This window comes from Amblyomma maculatum, chromosome 6 (assembly GCF_055883805.1).
Source record: "Amblyomma maculatum isolate TAMU_Amacu chromosome 6, ASM5588380v1, whole genome shotgun sequence".
Lineage (NCBI taxonomy): Eukaryota > Metazoa > Arthropoda > Arachnida > Ixodida > Ixodidae > Amblyomma > Amblyomma maculatum.
This window is the reverse complement of record NC_139349.1, coordinates 113,184,226-113,205,084: the sequence shown is the minus strand read 5'-3', so window position 1 is coordinate 113,205,084 and position 20,859 is coordinate 113,184,226.

The window sequence follows — 20,859 nt, the reverse complement described above, 5'->3', positions numbered from 1 at the left end:
AGCTCGCCAAGCATACTGACCAACGCATATCGCAGACCGGGCTCAAAACGGCTTTGGTTATTCTGCACTTTAAAAAGGTTAACCATGAGCTTGCCTGAACAGACAGGAATGCTGTGCGCAGTTTTGATGAGAGATGCAGCGATCACGGTCCTATATAGGACAGCGGTCTGGATTAGAAGAAAATGGATTTTTTTGTATATGTTCACTCCTTCAAAGGTTCAAATGGTTTACATTTTGGTCAATACCAAAAATGTGCCGTAAGGCACCATTAAAAAAAAAAGAAGTGGGAAATCAATGAACTTACATCGAGTATGGGTGTCTTCCTGAGACCATGCATATGTATATGCTCTTCCCAGTAACAACGCCTGTATGACTGTCTGTCAATCGCCACGTGTTTTGCAGATTGCATTGGTTCTTGCTTGAGTAGCGAATGACAATTCGATGAGGTTTCCAGATTAAACACATCACGTTCTGAGCCACTCGCTGTAGTCCACATGACGTTGAGAAAATGGGTGGAGCTAAACCAAAGTACTGCAGGCTCTCCATCCTCTCTCTAATTTCGAAGCGAGCGTTACACGATCGTCACATCAAAACGCCAGCGTAAAGACAACCAGCCGATCATGTTTTTATCCCCTAGAAGGCGTTTTAAGTGGGCGCCGGGATATGCGGTGAAGCACTCGATCGGGTCACGGTCACCAAATACTCCCGCTTGGGTGGGGACCCGGTGCTTGACACCACTCGACCCCAACCTTGAAGACTGTTTCAAGCATACGCTACACGCACGGCAAGGCAAATAGTGGCGCATGCTTGGTGCGAAGCGCCAGCCTTTATAAACCTTGTCCTTCTTAAGTGCAATGTGCATCGACTAGCGTGCAATGTTTGCCAGTGACGCCAGACAGTGCTCTCCCGTAGAACACTATCAGCTGCGCGGAGTTGTCGCAGACCCCACCCTCCCGTGCGCGCATGTGGTTCACGCCCATTCGTAGAAGGCTCTGAGAAGTCGTGGGTAGAGGAAGAAGAGACGTGCCTTGTCTCCGATGCCCCGAAACAAACGCACACGCGAACGCAGGACTCGATACGCGCGAGCTTTGGAAATGAAGCCCCCCGAACGAGTTCAAAGTTCGCGAGGCTGTTCAAGTGGGTGGCTGCAGCGTAGCCACTCTTCGCAGCTTCTTGAATGAACGCAATGGAAAGGCAGCTTGGTGGGCTGGTCGCGACGCGCTTCGAAAGAGGACGTGAGCGGGGCGCCGGCCTGGGCAAACAACGCCCGCGCAATGCTCGACGGCAAAGTCGTAATTTCGGAGTCCGCAAAACCGGTTTGTGTCGAATGCTTCCTGATGAAACAGCGCCCCCACTGTCCGTCTTAGGCCTTTCATCATTATAGTGATCTCCAGCATCTGGACCGAAACATCAATACGGAGTTTTTCAACGAGCACAACTGGGGGCCAAACTGGAAAACGGCAGCGCAATAGGCTCTGCCGCACTTCGTATTGCTCACTGCTTTGACTTTGGTCGGTTACAATACCTCTTAGCTTGTTCTCAGTGTTAGTATTCGTGAGCGAGCTTTGTCAGGGCGCTATGTAGTATCCTCGAAGAGCGAATAAGCACCACTGCCGAGTGCAAGCCATTGTTAGGTTTCTTTCGAATGCACGTATGTATATATAGTTTCTCTATGGACAATAAAACCTACAGTGTTATACAAGGTACAAACGACTTATGTTTTTTTCCTGTACGCATGGTATAGACCCGGAGCATTTTATTAAGATGCAGTATTAGAGCAGACAGACATGGACAGAGGGAGGAACACAAACACAGCGCTTGCTCCCTCTGTCCATGTCTGTCTGCGCTACTACTACATCTCAATGGATCACCAACAAGCCCAAAAAAGGACCATTCTAAGCCATATGGTTTATTAAGTTTATGCTTCAAATTAAAATTAATATTAGAGATTATGACGGTGATTGATAGCGTTAGTCAGTGCCAATATCAAGCTGGTGCCCCTACTCTGACAGATATCCGAGTATTGCACGATTAAACAGATCCTTCCACATTAACGTTTCAAAACGAGGCAAACACATCTATGCCGGGCTTTGACTTAGAAAGTAGAAAGAGTTCAGTTTATCGAACAACAGGTTTCCATAGAACTCTGATTACGCTGAAATATCCACGGATAGATGACAAAGATATCCTGCCCTGCTGGCATTTGTGAGGCCGGCGCATTTGCTTTCCAGGGTGCTGTTTTAAAGACAAAGAACAGTCACAAGAGAGATAGGGCAGTGGGGTGATACCTGGATAGAGTTAACACAGTGCACACATCTACACCCCGTCTGACTCCAATGAAAGGATGTCGTCGCTGTCGTTGTCGCAGCAGTCGCAGTATTCTATCTGTGCCCCCCCCCCCCCCCCCCCCCCCCCCCTCAAGAATAAAGGAGCGTGGTGATAAGATGCTTCGTTCGCAGTCAAGCCGAGCACCCCGATGACTACACGAAAAGACGCGACGTGTGTCGTCGTTCTTGTCACCCCCCGCTGCATCCAAACGGCCGCGCGAGACGGCCATGCTCGCCGTTCGACGTTCTTGGCACGGCTAAAGCGGCAACGCATGCTCGCCGCCTCGTTCTCGCTTTTTCGTCGTCGCGACAGAGTAATTAGATTAATGTGCCACGTGCCTGGGCGTGCGTGCTCTCTCGATAAGCACAGCGGTACTATTTTGCAGTGAAAGGGGAGAAGGAGTCAGTGGAAGGAAGAAATGGAAAAGAGTTTTTTTTTTTTTTTTTTTTTACGTCCCCTTCCCGCGCCCGTGTCGCCGGCGTTGTCGAAAGAGGACGAGCTCGTCGGGACGATAGAGCAGCAGCCAGCGTTGCCTGTGAAATAATGGGGAGGATAGGGATGAAATGGAAGGGGACGCTGTTAGACGGGAAGAGGAGATGGCAACGCCGGGATGCGCGCTGAAGAAGATGCGGCGGCGCCGGCAGCTGTGAATGCGGCTTTGTTTGCCCATTGGTGCGCGTGACATCCCGCCTGATAGGAGTGGAAGCGGGCCGTCGCGTTTCTTTCCCGAACCTCCCGTCCCGATCCCCATTGTGTGTCGCGTCCTCCCCACTTTTCCCGGAAAATTTCTAGGACCGCCGTCGCCAACTAGACTGTTTGGCGTACCTGCGTCAACGGAAGAGGCGCAGGAAAAGGGGGGAGAGAAGGATAAAGTGGGGGGAATAAGAAGGTAAGAAAAGCGAGGAAGCGGCGCCTAGCTGTACGTTAAATGTGTCGGATTTCGCACCGCCTTATATGGCACGCATTTTCTCGTCGTTCTTCGCTCGTCAGCAGAAGCTGCCGTTTAGAAAGGCGTTCAAGTTGTCAGAAATGAAAAACCCTAAAAAATCGTTCAATCTGCGTGTGAGAACTCGTGTGCATCGCGAAACAAAAATCTCACCGTAATCGTAGGACGCTTACAGGCTCCTCTAGCTTCAGAAAAAGGCATCACAAGTTTAAAGCTTACCACTGATTTTTTCTAGATTCGAAAAGTTCCTTCTGTTTTTTATATCATTCTGCCTCTTAGCCTGCGTGTTCTCGATATCGGCCCGAATTAATGGCACAGCTAAATCGGGCAAGAATCACACAGCTACACTGCGTAATTACAGAGGTTTCACCCATGACGTACGGATCATTTATGTTCCTGTCTTATGTGCATCAAAAACGCTATCTTAAGAGTTAGGGGGCGTGGTGGGATTTAGCCGAGCACTAACTTCAGAAAGTCTCAGAGGGCATGATATCAGCTGGAGAGTGAATTCACTGCACGACTTCAGAGGTCTGCGGTGCAGCCAACTTTTTTCTTCGTAAAAGAAAAATCTATTACGTGAGTCGCGTCTGAGAGCCATCGGCGTTGATGCCTTTTGGGGCGTCTTTTCACTTGCCCCGAGTCTTTGCCGCCGTCATCTTCACTCTCATGTGTTCACGCACTTAGTTACATAGCATTTCATTTTGCTTTGCACATCGGTACGGCATTGTGAAATCCAGCAGCAGAATCGCAGCCTAGCGATAAGAGAAGCCGCTCTATATCTCCCTCTTTCCACCGCACTCAACGGGGGAGGCTGTGGCGCTCCTTGTCCTGACGGCGTCGTGGCTGCTTCTAGAAGCCCTTATCCACTCGAAGGCTTGGTTCTCTTCGCGCCTCCTCTTCCCGTACGCCGCAATGCTTTAGGCCTGGCCGTAGCGGCAACAGCAGCAGCAGCAGCAGCAGCATCAGACACACCAAGGTCCTCCCCTGCGCATTTGGGTTCGGACGATGTCGATCGGCTCACGTCCCTTAATGGTCGCTGCCGCTGTCACAACACACGCCGCCACAGCCCAAGCTCTTCGCTCGCTCTTTCTTTTCCTCTTCTCTTTTGCTTATCCTTTGCTTCTCCTATATTTCCTAGCTTATTCCCTTTTTTACCTTCTTTCTTTTCTCTATTTCGTCGTTTCTGAGACAGTCGAGCATCTTCTCTCTTCCTATCTTCCTCCGCCTTTCTTCTTTTGCTCTCTTTATTTGTTTTCATAGATTCGTTGCTTCCCTCCAGTTTCCGTCTGAGAGCCATTCTAACGGTTTTGTGGATTGCGTGTATCCTCTCCTCGTCGTTGTCGGAGGCGACGCGTATAGAAGTACCCGTAGTTTTCCCTCAACAACGCCGACGACGACAACGGCAGTGTGAACGATGACGACAACAAACAACAAACGAAAGCGTTAGAGAGCGTCGCCGGGAAAGATTTTTCTTCTCTGGGGTGTTGCGTTTGACACGTGTCAAGCGCTTCTTCTGACGGCTGAATCGCTGGCTGCTCCGTGGCGGAAATTTCTTCAATCGGGGCAGCGAGTGTTGCTAGTATGGTTCCGTGGCATGAATTTGATTTTTCCGAAAGTGCTCGATGCAACGTCAGGACAAAGAGTCGCGTCGCTCGGTTGGAGAGTCGGTACGCGCCATATACGACCGGTCATAGATATATTCAGAGCCAATTAGCTCAAACTGAAGTGCGTGTGAGGAATGGCCAAAGAGTTTGCAGTCAAAGTCCGTCTACAATGCGCAGCAGTCAACGGTGTGAGCGCGAGCGGACTAGCGCCTGCTTCTCGTCGATAACGCTGCATATGGCGCGTCAACCTCGTTGCGTCCCTACAGGGCCGAAGCAAAGGCAGCCGACGAGACGCTAGGAGCCATAAGTCCTCGCCTAATCAGAATAAAAGGGTGTGGAGCAATCGCGGGCATCCTTTCCTCGACGATATGCTATAAGAACTACTCACTACCGCGCGCAAACTAAATATCAGCGCGTTTCTGACAGCTGGCTCGAGGGAGCCGTTCGTCCTCTCCGTTCGTTTATCCGTCGGATTGGGTCCGCGGCTGGTCGTACACACAGACCGATATCCTCCTACGCCTCCGTTCCTTATTCTATACCGGCCGCTCCTCTTCAAGATGCAGCAGCGATTTGTCTTTGATTGCCTGGACGCGGGAAAGAGTCCCGGTCTCTTGGGGAAGGGAGTCCCTCCTAGCCGTGCGGCAGCCAAATGCGCAGGTCTCGAATTTGTGCGGCGAAGCCTGCTTGGCAGGCCGCTCTATAAGGAAGAACTCCTCTGCGCGAACGGAGGCGACCAAATCAAAAGCTCGCTGTGTATCTCTCCCTCCTTCAACCTCTTCTCTTCTTTTATTGTTTGTTTGCAAAGACGCTCTTCCCCCGCACCTCGATCCTGACAGGGAGGGCGCGGGTACACATACTGGGCAAACCCTTATCTGCTGAATAGAGATGGGATTCCCTGCCTTCCTATCACAGCCCCCGCAGCCAGACCAGCCTTCTCTTTCTCTTTCAAGCCCCTTCGGGATGTGAAGCAGCAAGCTCTGAAAGCAGAGCTTAGCTGGAGCTCTCTTCTCGTCGCCGTTGGTGGTAGCCCTCGTGCTGCTGCTGCTGCCGCTGCCGCTATTGCTTCCCGCCTCGCATTACAAGCGCCAGACCTGGCCCCTCTTCTCGATGAACACCGAGCAAACGAATCTCGCGCGCGCCTTCGACGAAGGATGTTGTCCCCCAAACTGTGTACCATACCTTTCATACGTGAAAAGAAAAAAAGGAGGAAGAGGAGGAAAAGCGAACGAAGGAGGCGCACTTCGTATACACTCTAGCCTGCCTTCTTCCGCGTCATCGGCCCGCATGCAAGAACACCCCGGCAGTTGGAAAAGAGCTCGCTTTATATGGTGATGGCAGCCCACTCCCGACGCCCCGTGCTTGAGATCACGATATTACTATGCTTTCCGAAGGCCTGGAATCTCTGCTTCTGCCGATAGGGAGAGCTGTATATAGAGAGCCACGGCGCCGCACTACGAAAGCGAGAGACTGCTTAACGGCCCGTGTGCCGTAAGGCTATTTGGTGTGCGCTTACGGCGGAGCTACGTAGGCGCCTTCAAATTCGCGCATGCATTACGGGGTAGCGCGTGTGTGAAGAGAGCGCGCCGAACAGGTGTCAAAGGCCCCCGGTCGGCGAGCGTGAGATGTTAAAAGACGGCTTAGTGTGACAAACGTTCCGTGCAACTGACGCCGGCGCATTGAACAACCGGAAGGAGCCGATCGTCAATCACGGTAATGTCGGTTTGAACCGTGGCTCTAATGGCCTCGTTGACTTCGCCTTTCTCTACGGCTAATACTGCGCTTTCTCTTCTCTTCCGTCCTCCACTCGAGAACAGACCGTGGCGCGGAAGGGCATTTTTCCTCTCTGCGAAATAGCGCAGGAAGAGCGTCGTTTCAGCCGCCTCGACTGGCGCCGATGACGAAGATACTTCACGGGCTCACTTTGTGCACTTTCGTGTACTTGCGTGTTTGACCTGGAGACAGAGACAGATGTGGCACATTAGGCTAGGCGTTGTAGGCTCGGGGAGGTCGTTTATCAAGCAGGAAAACAATTAAGAAGCAAACAAAGTAAAAGACTAACTATATGTGTTTAACGTCATTTTTTGAAGCGGCGGTTTCGGGAAGGGATTGAACCTTGTTGGGCGACTCGGCCTTATACATAACCGACAATAGTGCCCAGAACCAGCACGCGAGTGCCCCACGCGAGTGCACATTTGCGTCAGCATACAATTTCTGCGCATGCATGGAGCGATCGCGCGCAGTGGTGGCTCAGTTTATAGTTCCAGGTCAGTACATTCGCGGTATGATTTGGATGGAGCAGCAGCCTATCTGGCGAAGACCGAGTTGGCAGTGCCTGCCATATTGGTAGGCACTCAAAGGTCGAGGCTTGACAGATACCTCCTGTTTCTCCATTTACACCGCGAAGTTGATGTTTTTATCGCCTACTTTACTGAGGGTGATAACTATACTGGAAGTGATGCGCCGGGCGAGGTATCGCGCTACCACCATGCTTGAGAGTGGTAATAGCAGCGCTAAGATAAGGCAGCATGAAACGAAATCTGAAGTTGTCCACCTCATGGCGACCAAAGTGTAAAACAGGATTGAACTAAAATATGTCTGCTTCGTAAAGGTTAAAGAAACATGGTGGTGCTGACACTAAAAAGGATTAGCACGGACACGCTTTCTCCAAGCGCCACACCGTACGCATCAAACGATATCTAGATACACAATACGTGACAAGCCATACGCGGTGCAAACAAAACATTTATCTATACCAAAAATCTACTGTATAAAAGATCTTTATGCACCCATAATGGCAATCCACTCCCATTTGTTCATGCCGTTTACACGTCTGTCATTCCTAAAACCCGTATTGCAATTCGTTCGTCCTTTCATGCTGACATTGAAGAAAGCGCCACTCACACGTCCCCCCCCCCCCTCCCCATCTGGACAACTGGAGTGTCTGTATAATTCATAGCTGTATTATTCTCTAGCTCTGCCGCTCGTTGAGACGCTCTTTTCCACATTACAGATGCTTCTACCCACGACAATCCCCCCACCATAAGATCCCACTGGCGCCAGGCAGGTACGCGAACATACTCCGCTCCTGCCCCATGCATGAGGCTCTCTGAGAGAACGCAAATCTCTTCGTCCCAATCCTTCGTCCGTGGACATCCGAACCGTGAGCTTGCATAATTACCGGAGGATTGCGAAGAGCGGGAAGGTATTAATGCAAATCGCTTTGCAAGCTGCGAGCCGGATTCACCTAAACATTATGTGATGCAAAACAAACGCCGTTTAGATGCTTAACATCAGCAGTGAACTTCCGTGAAGAAATTCACGCTTCATCAAGCAATACGTGAGATGGGAAAAGACGCTGAGCGCCACTAAGCGTCAGGTGTTCAGCGGACTTCAGTAATAATCGATGACAATGCCGCAGAGTTTGTAATGGACACCAGGCAAAAAACATGGGTCTTAGATACGAACAAAAAATAAAATACATTACGTTATCGGTAATCCTTTTTACTCTTTTCCTACACATTCGTGACTTATAGGCAGAATTTTTTTAGTGCTGTGTTCTCTGCACGCTAGCTGCTTCAAAGAAAAATAACACATTTCGAGATGACCGATATATCGGAGGATACTTCATCACGTTAAGGAGAGAAAAAAAAAAAAAAAAAAAAACGGAGGGTGGGGGAGTTGGACGGGTAGAGGGATGAAAAAAAGAGAACTTGCAGAGGCAAATGCGATATATATATATATATATATATATATATATATATATATATTATATACTACGGAATAGAAAGCATGATGTAAAATAAGGACAGCCGCATTTGCGGTAGCTGAAAACAAAAACAGAAATAAATGCAAAAACAAAAAAAAAACACGAGGACGAAATAGAAAGAATAAATGTACAGTACGGACAGTCGCATTTGTGGTAATAAAGCTTTAACAGTAGATTAGTCGCACTTTTTTTTTTTCTCTACCCTTAGCTTCTCAACGTCGGTTCCGATCGAAACGGCTTCGATGAAACCCTCCGCGGCACATACCGCTGCCCTCGAGACGAGCGCCCACTCGGATATGTGGGGTGAGAGGGTGAGCCCATAGCTCGTGGCTCCACGGGACTCAATAGAAAGGCGGCGCAGGGTGGTTTCCTTTAATTAGCTCGAGCGCATTAATCCGGAGATGTTGGGAAAGGGACAGCTTGAAAGAGTGGGCGGATTGCAACGGACAGGCGGCCCCGTGCGTGGGGCAGCAGCCTGCTCTTCTTGAGCCCGCGTGTTCTTCCCTGTCACTTCCTTATTGATATTAACGAGCTCTCTTCCTGGCCCCCGCAGCCCCGTCGTCCAGTCGGCGAGCATACATTAGGTTTACTCGCGGACCTCGTCGGAGGGATTCCGGCTCGGCCAGGCGCATCTGATTAGCGATATAATTGGGCCAAACACTCTTCGGCGCATGAGAGATTGGCCCACCTCTTCCCTCGGAGTCGCTCTTTGTGTGTCGGCGTGTGTGCGCGAGTTTGTACGTTTCTCTACGCCAGAGGTGATTTCCTTGCTTGGATGGCCCGTGTTTTGTCAATTCCCCCATCATTTTATCTTCTTTTAACTTTTTTTGGCCCCTACAAGTAATTCAAAAGTCCATGCAGGCCTCCCTTTGATCTCGGCTTGTCTCACTCTTCGGCGCTCTCTACTCTTATCTTTCACTCTTTTTTTTTTTATCATCTTATCCTATGGCTGCAGTGAGCAATCGGCCTACGGCGGAGGCGTTTCATCACATTTGCGAAGCAGATTTGATCGAATCCGCGCATTCCTATCTCATATACAGAGGGGGCGGTTCTGCATGTCTCGTGTATACTTCGGCACGGCGAACATAAAGCCTTTTTCCTTTGATCCGCGCAGCATTCGCCTCACGCATGAAGATGTCAAGAATGTAGAAGATTGCATTGCCCATGTATTTCCCGTAACAAAGGAGTAGGCTAGCGCCTCAATCGTGGAGGAGCAATAAATAGTGTGTTGTTTTTGTTTCTTACGATTGAGAGGTGAAACTTTCTCCTGCTTATTTCCCACGCTGCCTTAACATGTTGTGTATGGGTTGAGCTCTATTCTCTATACCAAAGAAATTGTGAGTGCTTAGGCTGGAAGAATGGCTCGAACTTGGGTCCAGATAAAACGCCGAAAATATGCTTCAATTGCCTGACTTAGATACGGCATCAGACTTGGAACTCTCATCTAGCTTGATTAGATCTCCACTTTTAATCCTTATATTAAATATAAACAGAGAAGGCAGAACAAAAACATTTACAGAGACCTGCAGCAAACATTTCTTCATTCCTGTTCAGTCGCGATCGATAAACGCATTTTCTTTCACGACCTCTTGATTTCCGTGGTAGGCCTGTGTCAATTTTCCAGAGACTGTGGAGAATATCGAGAATTGTTCTTGCCGGTCGAAACCTATTTCTCCACTGACTTTCACATGTTTCAACACCAAATCATTGAAGCTAGTAGTGTCGGAAAATTGACTTGCTGTGAAAAGCACTTTGAATACGGAGCAAGAAAAATGAGCCCACGCTGGCGAATAAGCACCTCACAGCATGATACTTGATGCCACAATTACGTACCAACTAGGCTTTGCATGCGTATATGGAGACGTCGGTACAGGGGGCGCACGCGACGGCAGAGCTGCGCACCGATCCCCCAGGCCGTCGCTTCCCGTTCGCTCTTCAAGCCAAGCCAACGCAAGATGAATGATCGGGGCCGCTTTTGTGTCTCTTCTGAGCTCATGGTGTACTATAGCTGCCTGGAGCCAAAGAAGCGAGTGCTTCGGCCAAAAGCTTGTTCTGGTCGCTAGTGCGGCAGGAGGCGAAGGAAGGGGTGCCGCTTTCTCGACAAAGTGATGAGGCTTGTAGTGCACGGCCTCCTCAAAAATAGCGTCAAACATTAGCCCCTTCTTCGAGGCCGCGGACACGTGAAGAATTGCGCGGCTTCGGTATATCGGGATGCATTTATCTTCGCAACCCCGCCTGTCGTCCCTTGCTAATAACGGCTTTCGCGCGAACTCGCCTGCGAAAGCATGGCACACGTTGCGCGGACGCGTTTTTGCGCGGATATGTGTCCTCTGGCACTAATCTCCATTAGCAGAAATCCAGCGAGGCTATCGCCTAGCCGTTCACTTACGTAATAAAGGTGGAAAACATCACGGTCCGAAGCTATAGAACGCGAATGACCTTCGTATCACCTAAAACGACGCAGCTTTTCTCGTTCGCTCTAGTTTCTTTTTTCGCTTCTGAGCCGGCAAACACCCTCGTTGCGTGATCACGACCCGCAGATGGACCAATCGACGCTTAGCGAGGACGAAAAAAACGCAATACGAAAAACGCTTGAAGTCCCGGAAAGAAGGAGAATAAAAAATAAAAGCAGAAGACACGAAGGACGCAGCATTCAGAGCAATCTTTCCTTCTACTTCACTCCGTTTTGTATTACAAACGGGGAATCAGCTTCGCGCAGTCTCGCGTTGCGAGGAAGTGCAGCAACCGCGCGTCTTCTAAATGACAGGACGTGCTCTGCTTTCAACGCACGCGACCGCTAAAGAGGGCGGCATCATTAAACTCGGCCCCTTTTTCGGGAGAAAAAAAGGAGAAAGCGATAAAAGGGGAAAATAAAAGCATGGCATACAACAGGAAAAGGAAGCACAGGGAGCGCAAGGGACAAGAGAGACAGGGAAAAGAAGACACAAGTGTTTAGGGGGGGGGGGGGGGGGGATGGAAGGAGTGTGGAGGAGAAAAATAGCGAAAAAGAATGATGTCTTCACGAGGGGCGAGCGACTCCGTGTCAACGAATCCCTCGGCTGTTTCTAATCACAACACAGGGGGATGCTGACGATATCCGCGGGACGCGCGCTTTGAATGATGGTTCCTCTTGGAGCAGCAGGGGTTTTCTTCGTGCCGCGGTAGAGCGGCGTCAGAGCTGGTGTCGCGGCGTCAGGAGAGGAAGACACTGCAGGGCGTCGCCTCCAGGGTGCTCTATATTTGGCGGGAATCCCCCCCCCCCCCCCCCCCACACACACACACACACTCTTCCTGTCCCATCTTCCGACTGACTATACATCTCTTCTCCGGTGAGGTCGGAACGGTAAGACGAAGAGGAGGAGACGATCGGGCCCATATGACCTTTCTCAGGTGCCGACGGATTTCCAAGTCCCCACGCATGTTGCAATCGCGCGCTTATCGGTCCTGCACCCGGTTCCCTCGTGCCCACGCAAGCTCTTTCTACACGATACGCCAGGCCACCTCCTCTCCTTTTCGGCCCCCGGAGCTCGTGCGCGAAAGAGGGGTCTGCCGGACAACGAAGGCCAGGTCGCTCACGCGAGCGGACAGCTTCGCCCCCGCGCGCGCGCTCTCAGTGGTTATCGATGACACGAGAGCATGTGTTCTCGCTACGGAACTTGTCTGGAGACGGACACCTGGCGACGCTGGAGAGGGTGGTAACACGATGCGCGCGGGATGGTGGAGGCCGACAGGTCTTGTGCGGCTTCTGCAGTGTGGTTTTGTACGTAGTCGTTGCGCTATCGCCTACCTCTTTTCTTTCTCTCTCATACTAGCGCATCGCAGTGGCCGGTTCACAAGTTGTTCGAGTGTTAATTAGCCTTCCTCAGTGTCAAAAAAAAAAAAAAGGAAAAAGGGCTGACATATTTCCTTTTAAAATTATTAAGAGGAATAGCTTTATCACACCTTCCTTCTCTCCCTCCACGTTTTCACCCCTCCCGGAAGCAACTAATTGCTAGCACACCTAGTGCAAAATCTCCACCCACAACAGGTGAACGCAGGAGTTCTCTGTTGCCACCGTTTACTGTACCAACAACAATTTTGTTTGTCCTGGCTATCGGTTTTCGGCCGTCGCTCCAAGACAGCTGTTTTAGCGAAATTGCAGCCAACGCTGTAATTTCGCCGAAGCCCATGCTACAGGAAAGGAGCCAGATAGTCGTCCGGTGCACACCACTGCGTCGAAATCGCCGAATCATCTCCTCATACGCTCGCCCACTATGCTGCAACTACTACTGTTATAATCTACTATCTAGCGCGTCCTTCACCTCGTTCGACCCGCGGGCACACGCCTCCCACAGCTCTTCTCGGCCAAGGAACGACCTCCGAACGAGGCCAGGCGCTCTTCTTCCTTCCCTACGGCCGGGCACTTCTGCGAAGCCCTTCTTCTTTCGGGCCCGTATTTGCATAAACACACACAGCGGGCTCCACGGCGGGTCTTAGAGTGGCGCGCATCTCTTTTGTGGTTCACGGAGGCCGCGCGGGGGCTCTTCGCGCGCTTGTCGCCCTGGAAAGCTCAAGGATAGAAATAGCTGCCTCATTCGTGCCCACGTGGACGGGCGGTGCGCGGCCGTTGCTTCTCGCGCGGCTGCCGTAAGCCCGCCCGCTTGGAAGGCGTCCAGGAGTGCCTTCGGAACACAATGCACGCTACGCCCGATCTCTGTTTCGTGGAAAAAAATTGGGAATGCGCAAAGGCGATTGGCTGGGACCGAGACGCCGGTGTCCCAGGACAGCCATATGCACACACCATGCCCTGCATATGCACTCCAATGCGGTTTTCCTTACTGTTTGGAATACACCGAGCAGTCCGCCATTTCAGTTTATTCAACCCTAATATTATGCTTGAAAAGAATGTATGTCAGTGTGTTTGGGGGAGGGTGGGGGATTAGGGAATGAAATTAAAAAAAAAGCAATAATAAGCGAGGGGAGTTCAAGCAATCAATCATCAGATAGCTAGCAGAGAGAAAACTTCAGGGAACACTCAAGTTCACCTCAAGAGTGCTACGCGATAGCTTTACAGAGGGAAATAATTAGCGGTAATAATTAAAAACTCCCTCCTGCAATTCAGTATGCACACTGCGTAGGGCGAAATGTTTGCAGAAGGCCTCTACCGCGTATGGGATTCCCCCTCACGGCCCTCCCCCTCACCTGATACCAGGAGTTACCATTTTTTTTTTATATATTGCCCCTCCACAAACTGAAAAAAGAATTGCTGGCTACGTGTAATTGCCTCTCGTGCTAAACCTACTTCCCCGCCTTAACGTTAAAGGTATCAAACATTAGTCTTGCCATACCTGTGTTACTGTGTAGACGTTATTGAGGTTAACCCTTCAGATTCAGCAGATTTTGCTTGCACTCTAGTCATATGTACGTCGTAAACCCTGTTCCAGAAACGATTAACTGTACAACCAGCCACAAGCCCCGCCGTGAATTAACCACGCCCTGTACTCACTAACTTTACGCAATTAGCGAGTCTCCGCACGACGGTCGCGCTGAAATGCGCACATAGAAAAACAGTTGTGAGTGAGAGTTCATATCCTAAAGGCTTTCGTGAGTTGGGCTTCGTTGCAGTCTTTAATGAACATATGCCACGTGCCGAGAACGACTTCGAAAACTTCTTTCCGCCGCTCTCCACTTCTTTTGAAAGATAGAGAAGTCTCCTTTATCCGCGAGTCTACAGTTTCAACAAAGCATTATGCACACTTTTGTTCCGTGCGTGGAACCAGAGAGGACGACTTTTGTTCGCTGGCGAATAATAAGCGCACAAAACGAGACATTCACCGTAACGTCGAAAGCAGTCGTTGAGGGCTCTTACGTGCATATTTGTCTGGAATCCGGTCCCGGCCGCCGCCTTTTTATCCTAATTGCCGCGTAAGATAGAAGCGAGAAAAAAAAAAGAGACGCAGAAACAATTTCCTTGTCGCCTGCGCGTGGCGGTGGTAAATATTAAAACGTCACGTTATTTTAGGCAAATCGCGCTGGCCTGAATGGGCGTGCCGCAGTAATTTCTTTTCACGTTTTCGCAAAGATGGCGACGGAGCTGACCGAGCGGCGGCCGTGAAACAATGGACTACGAAATGGCACTTTTCCCGCGGTTCCCTCGCTCGCCCAATCTTTCTCTTGCTCGCGCGAGCTGGTTATATTAGTAGAATTTTATTTTTTTATTCTCTTATTGTTTTTTCTCTATTCCTTTCTCTCCGCCTATCTTCTGTGGAGTGCCATGATGCACACCGACTTGCATATATAGCCGTAAAACTGCACGTCACGCGGATCCCTTCCGCGGGCTGTTACCTTTACTGAGAAGCTGTGCGATTTGGGATGCCTTGAATGTCTAAATAACGGACTGCCTTTCCCGTCGCCCTCCGACTTTACCCACCCAAGGAGGCGTATGTTCTTGCAGTGGAAAAATGGAGCCCGACATTGCCGAGGGCGCATAGCTCCGCAGTGCGTGCCCTACATAGACAAGGCGCCAGAAATGTTATGGTATTTCTGAGGCAGAATTGGGAGAGGAAGGAGGAAGAAGAGAGAAGGGGAGTGCTCTTCCTAAATTTTCAGACTGCATATTCGACGTTCGCTTCTTGTGTGTGCATGGGCTGGCTGGAAAGCAGAGGGCGAAACGATAGTGATGGAGCATAGGGCCATGCGCGATGGCAGCCAGGTAAATGAGAAAGCGACATGCAGATCACCCTCTATGCGCCGACGAGGAGCCGCAGCACCATCATGCAAATCAACTATCAAGGCCGCCGGACGGGGCAACATCGGCACGAAGTAGAGATAGAAAGAGAAAGAGAGAGAGAAGAGAAAACGTGCTTTAGAAAAAAAAAAAGGAGCAACAACAACGATAACATATAGTGAATGTGGAAGGGAGCAGGCTGACATGGTCGCTTCTTTTTTGTCAACCCTGGGATGCCCTTCTCACGGCTTTGGAAGCAGCTGAAAGGGGAAAGCGGTAGAGTGTGGTTACCACATACGTGCACTCAAGGTTCCGCGCAGGAACGCATCCTTCGTGGCCTGGCGTAGTACATATAGGGAACCGCGATAAAGCAACGTACAAACAGCTGCTGCGCGTAGGACTGTATGTTTTTGCGCATTTCAGTGAGTGCGTGTTGGCTGTACACGTAGGAGTGTTGGCGTGCGCGCGCACGCGTACATGTGTGTATGCTGTAGCTTTTGTAAGTGCGTATGCGAGCGTGCGTGCTTCCGGCCGCAAGCCAGACTGAGCCGGCGTCGCGACGCTGATACGCATACATACATTCACGTGCGCGCACACACACACAAAATCAACGAGAAAACCCCCGAGTGGATGAGGAAGAGATGCACGGAGAGAAAAACAAAGATCGACCCGGGTCACGACTGGAGTGTAAGGCGTCTCTGGAACGTGACCGGCGTCGCCGATGGTGACTTTTAGAATTGGACAGGAAACAGCCGCGGTTTTCGGCGCGCCATGCTGCTGTTGCGGCGGCGAGCTAGACGAGCCCCGGTCGTCGTGGCGGCGGCGTCTGCTCTTAAAGGCAACTCTGGTTCTATCCCCCCCCCCCCCCCCCCCCCCCCGTTGGACACACACACACACCCGCCCACAATACCCCTTACCCTTTCTTTCGCTCCGTTATTGCTCTGCCCGCTCGCGTCTTGTCTCATTGTTTTTGCTGATGTGGCTGTTTAGGCCGAGCCGCGTGTCGGGCCCGCGTGGCACGTCCGTTACAAGAGCGGAGCGAAAGGCATTCGATGCGCGGCCGGCTGGGGAAATAGCCGCGGGAAAAGAACGGCTAGGAAGAACTAAAGCAGCGACGCGCAGCAGCGGGTTTTGCTGTGGTATTGATCAAAAGAGAACCAGTTTCGAACAAGATGGGCCTCCGCAGCCGCTGGCGAGACGCTGTGCGGCGAGATCACAGGGTGCGGGCCGATTCGAGGAAAAGAAACACGTTACGTACACTAGCGCGCACGAAGAAACCAACCAAGAAACGAACAGAGGGGCCAGAGTGTTGCTCCGCAGCGCGATGCGGTCCCTTCGAGTTCGGGGTAAGAGCACCGAGGAAAGTGAACCGACGGAGTTGCGCATCGAAGACGTGTACGGTATAATCCGCAGACCCAACCTCCGCCTTACCCCGAGGCAGCAAAAGTCTCAAGGACCTAACCACAACCCCGTTGACGACGCTGAATGAATACTTCATGACACATTACCTTAACAAACGCTGATAGCTTCGGGTTGTCCCGAAAAAGAAGTCCAGTACATATATATTTTTCGCTATCTGGGAGTTTTATTTTACTTTGCTTCTATCCCCATGTGTCTTGCTCCTTTTGCCGAAACTATCCACGTAAACTTCGAGATAGAATAGCTGAGGGATTCTTGTTTCAGTTCTTTTTTACTCCGTGGTGGGCACCATCATCTACTTGCAGATTTCAGTGCCGTTTTCCTCTTGTGTGAGAGTGACCAGGAAGTGGTAAGGAAACTGGACTGAAGTAGGGGTAGTGACTAAATTTATTACCTCGGCGCGAAAGGGACAATGCTCTACTCGTAATGCATTGAGCGACTCCTTTGTTCCACCCTCGGCGTGAGCGCCGGAGAAGAAAGGAAAATTTCCCGAGCTTAAACAAAGGCCCGTTTTTCGTGAATTTGCACGTTTAGCTCATTCCTAGTCTTCTGCCTCGCATGCCGTTGGTTATAAGTCTTGTGTGCAAGTCTGCAAGGCATTGCTTAAATATGTATATATATATATATATATATATATATATATATATATATATATATATATATATATATATATATATATATATATATATATATAATGTAAAATGAATCACCACCAAGAGTTTAAAAACATAACGGTGAATTTATTTCGACGCTTCAACCGGGGTCCGGTCTTTTTCAATTCTTTTACATTTACTAATCATCAGTTGTCATCAACTGTTTGGTATGTATGTATGTATGTATGTATGTATGTATGTATGTATGTATGTATGTATGTATGTATGTATGTATGTATGTATGTATGTATGTATGTATGTATGTATGTATGTATGTATGTATGTATGTATGTATGTATGTATGTATGTATGTATGTATGTATGTATGTATGTATGTATGTATGTATGTATGTATGTATGTATGTATGTATAAGGTATATTTATAAGGTGAATTCTAATGCCCCAAGTCGCTGACCGTTCATCGCCTCTTATAGAAGCCTATTGCCAGTAGCCAAGTGAACCTTAAGCGCAAGTACTGCATCTCTGTATTCTTTCCAACAAGCTCAGAATTCCCGCTTGTGCTGCTATAATGAGCGCTGCCGCTAGGATTTGTTTTTCTTCGCTCCATAACGCTCTTCTAACCTAATTACAACGCACTGGGTTGGCTCAACTTCAGTTTCTTCATTCCACGCTTCCTCCCTCCTCGAGCCTAACTTTTTTCACTTGCCTCACACCACCTCCAGCTCCGCATAAAGTTGGCGGATCATAATTCACGCGCGAAAACATCCTCTTCGTCGCTGGGACAAACACAAATACCGGCAAATTTTTCCTCTGCGACGGACCCGTTTACAGTACAGCTTCTGAGACGGCCGAGTCACGCTAACGAAACCGCCAGGAATGCGCTCCGTGTCTGCATGAGACATTACGCAGCGCTTATCTCGGCAGTGGCGACAGCAAGCTGTTGGCAATGGCCAGCCAAATGGATGGTTTATTCTAGTGGAGAGAATAAATTCGGTTGTACGTTGTATACACACGCACTACACCGCACAATAAACAGCCGGGTGGTATAATGCGAAAAGGAGCCGGTGAATGTGGAAAGGGTGAGAGATGAGAAAGGATGAAGCAGCTATGTATAGCTTATACACTCTTCGCAGTGCTCATCTTGAAGATGCCGCAGCTTTGGCGACAGTTTAAATGAAGCCCTGCTCCGGAGGCGGTGTGCTTAAGGCGTGTTTGTGAGTCTGTATAACAGCCATCCCAGCAACCGCCTCTTCTCGGCCGTTCTGAGAAATGGCTCGGGCCTTGGCCTCCTCTTGTTCCGGGAGGTATGTAGATTAAGGAAGTAGCTGCTTAAAGAGCTCGCTAAGCGCATGCTAGGCCGCTTGCTTAACCAAGGTGCTCTAATTGAGAGCGATATTACGTACATGAGTGTCCGTCCACTCGAGTACACCCCTCGTGAAAGGCGCTTGCGACTGAGGTATTAGTCATAGCCACTTGCATTCATTAACCTTTGCGGGGGTTAGGAAACGCTGAAGCGTAAATAATGTTAATGGATCCCGACATATTAGGGCGGTAGCCTCGTTATCGAATATTATCATAAGAGCGCCAAGAGGTCCTCCTCTTCCTCTGCTCTTACTTCCGCACACTTTACTAATTTTGGCAACTAGGCAGAGCTGCCCACGCATTTGATTTTTTTTTTTTCCCGAGAACGCTAAATTTTCCTGCAAGTTTAAGCGCGCGTCAGAAGAAATCGGTCACTGCATCACGGTGCTCGCCCAGAGCGTCTTTCCTTCGCACGCCACGAAGTAATCAAGCCCAACCTTTTGCTGCCTGAAATATTTAGCACTTGCACACAGACAGTTCTAAAACTCTCTTGCTTTCCCGACGAAGGCGCCCTTTCTATGTCAGGACTCAGAAGTTGCAAAGTATCTGTTGCATATACTGTTCAACAGGGCTCTCTGTTGGTCTTCCAGTCAAAACTTTATTTCTACAATCTATTGACGGGTGCAATAAATGTTATCTCTCTCTCGCTATCTCTCTCTCTCCCTCGTGTTATAAGCCCTGCGTTCTTGCACTTTACCTACAAGCGACTGCTGTTGGTCGATTTTGGAAAAGCAAACGTAAAGTAATCGCTCCGGAATATCAGAAGACTACGGTTTGCGATGAGGTGCTAAAGAGAGAGAGAAAAAAAAAATGTTTGACGGTTATGTTGATAGCAACAGCACTTAGTACGGACAGCAAAATCTCACTTTTGAAACGTTTCACGCACTTCAACCGAGTTGCTCTAAAGACCATCAAAAATGGCAGTCGTATAGTGCACCGAAGCTTTCAGTCGAGCTTATTCGCGATGATTTCGGTTTTCCGGGCCCGCAAGGCGCGTGCTGGCAGTCGCTCATACTGAAATCGTTTGTTCAAATTTGCTGACCACGCATATAGTCTGTGAATATATATATATATATATATATATATATATATATATATATATATATATATATATATATATATATATATATATTTCGCTTTCTCCTGTATACACCTACGAATTCTTCTCCTCAAGCGCCTCGCTCTCCAACACGCTAACAAGACGAAGCAAGCACCGCGAACCACTGAGCGCGAGTTCTGCAGTACCTATCTATACGCAGAGTTGCGGGTTCCAGCCGCGGGTTCTCCTCAGCTCCTGTCAGGCGCGTACCTCTCCCGGCCGCGATACCAACGGGGCAATGCTTCTTGACGCGTTCCACCGAGCGTTGCAGCAACGCTGCTGCCGGGAGCTTTTGGCAACCCCGGGAAAGAAGGCAGGCAGGCAGTCCCGTGTCTCGCTCCCCGGCCAGAACCGCGAGATGGCGCTGGCGGACGCTTTAATAGCCCGGGCTTTATTTATACGGAGGGTTAGCTTCAGCGGGCTCACGCCGTGGCTAGGACGTAGCGTCCGCGCACGCGCGTGTGTGTTCGCGGGAATAGAAATGTGGGACGGGCCGTTAAGAGGATTTCTTCTCCGAGCCGGGCTCCGGGAGCCGGCCGGCCGGGGAAACACAGCGGCGGATCGAGATCCCTCCTCAACCCTCCCAACTACGTGGCGCCTCCCGCCGAGGTGCTGCGTTGCTTCCATCACTCCTTCGGCCCATCCAGTTGCGTGCAAAACGACGGCAGTATGCTCCTGAAAGCTAATTTAATAGAAAGAACGTGGAGTTTCTTCAAACATTTCGCGCCTCTCTTAACTATCGTATTTTGTTTTTTCGACCGCTTTCTCACAACGCTCGTCTGTGAGCGCCATCCATGTCTGAGAATTTGGGATGCATCTAGAAAGCGAGAGTGCACTACTCGGATAAGCATGGCAATGGAGAGCCAAGTTAGGGGGCTCATGGGGTAAAACTGGAACTGCATTATTTCGTCCATGCTACAGAGAGCGTCTATTGGCGGCACCAGTGTGCATACTGCACGCAACTTAGCGAGAAGCGCTAGCGCGTGCGTGTGTGCGTCGGCTACGGTCAATGTGA